This window comes from Arachis ipaensis, chromosome B05 (genome assembly GCF_000816755.2).
Source record: "Arachis ipaensis cultivar K30076 chromosome B05, Araip1.1, whole genome shotgun sequence".
In the NCBI taxonomy this organism is placed as follows: Eukaryota; Viridiplantae; Streptophyta; class Magnoliopsida; order Fabales; family Fabaceae; genus Arachis; species Arachis ipaensis.
The window spans coordinates 15339681-15341963 of record NC_029789.2 but is presented as its reverse complement, the minus strand read 5'-3'; positions in this window follow the sequence as shown (position 1 = coordinate 15341963).

The following is a 2283-nucleotide window of genomic DNA, read 5'->3' as shown; positions in this document are numbered from 1 at the left end:
TGAGCAAGAGGAATCAGTTAGTAGACTGCTGTTGTCTTGTATGTCCCTGACGAGTGACGACACCTTCAATATTTCTAATATATTTTATTTTAGAGAAAATCTTTATTTTTCTATAAGGTTGAAATAGAAATCAAACTGGTTTTCTTTCTAATGCAATTAATTAATATGAAATATATATTTTTTCACTCAAAATTCTAGTTATGTTGAATTTGATGCAATTTTTTATATAATTATTCCATTAGATAAACGAAAAAAATTGACTTTCAATAATTAACACAATGTTATTTGAACCATATAGAATAGGAAAAATTTCAGGTATGACGTGTACCTTTTTTAGAAATCTGAAATTTCAATTATCATTATCATTGACATATAATATTAAACACACCAGGTTCAGATTTGAGGATAAAACATATTATGCACATGAAGAGATTTAGAGTGTTTATAGATCATATGACTGACTCTTCCTTTCTCAAATTTTTTTTATGTTGAAATTCTTAATTTGTCTTCCACTCCTCTTGCAAGTTTAAAAAGCCTTTTTGTTTTTTCAACCATATGGCTTTGGCTGAAATGCACTGTGTGTTAGAAATTTTTTGTTTATTCTATTTTTGTTTTTTATTGTATCTCGTATTCATCTTTAATTATTTTAATTTGTTCATACTTCATACACTAAAAATTAGTTATTGTGTAAAAAATATGTATTTAGTATTTGATAAAAAATTATTTGGTATATTATTATAAATAAGTTTTAATTATTGTGGTAATTAAATATCTATATGAAAAAAATGTATGATTTAATACGAAAAATATATACAAATACATATTATTGATTTCATTATTGAGATTTTGTATGCAAGTTGTATTATTGGATTCATTTATTTAAAAGACGATGAGAAATAATGCTCCATAGTTAATTTTGTTTATATTTCTATTATTTAAAAATTTTAATTTTGATGTACTGTTAATGTAAAATAGTTTTATACGTGCATCTAATTATATAATATTATATTATTAAAAATAATTACAATTTTTATTAGCTATGTGAATGATCATTCAAAAAAATTAATGTGATTATATAACTGTCATAATATCAAAATTAAACTCTTAAAAAAATAAAATAATGTTATATTTTATAAAAGAACAAAAAATTAATTCGTTAGGAGTTTTAAATATTCGAAAAAGAGAGAACAAAGTAAGTCAGTAGAATTTATAAGAACTACTTTATTTAAAATAAGTGTAATATGGATAAATATGGTCCCTGAATCCAAAATCAAACTTTTTTTAACCTTTTAGATTTATGAGTTGCATTATTTCTATTTGGCTTATGTTAAAAGTAGTATTAAATTGATATTTGGTTAAATATAGTTCTATTTAAAAGTATGTTGTTGACTAATAGATTATTATATACATAAAGTGAAATATTTTAATTAATTTTTAATAAAAAATTTTTTGGACAAAATAATTTTAACAACAATAACAACAACAACTAAGAAACCATTATCAAAATTTTTTATTTTTAAAAAAATACACTTAAGATATATCCTTCCTTATGACATAGGACAAAGCAGCTCAAACTTAGAATATTTTAGAGTTTGAATTTAAATTATCACATAGTCATATCAAAACATTTGTTATATTATATTTATTTTAAAAACTAAATAATAGTAATAATTTGACTAATGTTATTTTTTAACATTTTTCAATTACATATTGTATAAATCTAGTTTATCGTTTTAAGTTATTTTATTATGATTATTTGTTATTTCAAATTTTAAAATCTCTAAAGTTTAAGTTCATGTGCTACCATAAATGGTTATATATTAGGTCCATTTTTTTAAATCAAAATTCATAGTTTAAATTTATAGGTTTTTACAAACATAATTTTTTTAATTTGAATTTAAATTTTTATTAGTTTTAAAATTTTTAATATTTTATTTAAATACAAACTAAAATTTTTTCTATTGATATTTATGTTTAAAATTAAATATTTGTTACCATAATTTTGCCTAATAGCCTGCAAAAATATAGAGTGATTCTTTTTATTTCATTATTTCGTATTTTGTACCTATGAATATTCATTTCTTTCTTAATTTTACAACTTGTGTTGTTAAATTAATAAATAATATGCATAAACATAAATACTTTTTTATTGCAAAGTGAAAACAAATCTTTTTTATTTACATAAAAAATAACAAATTAATATCTTAGAGATATTAAATTATTTTAAATTTTAAAAATAAAAACAATTTTTATTTATTAAAAATAATTTCTTATTTTTATGAT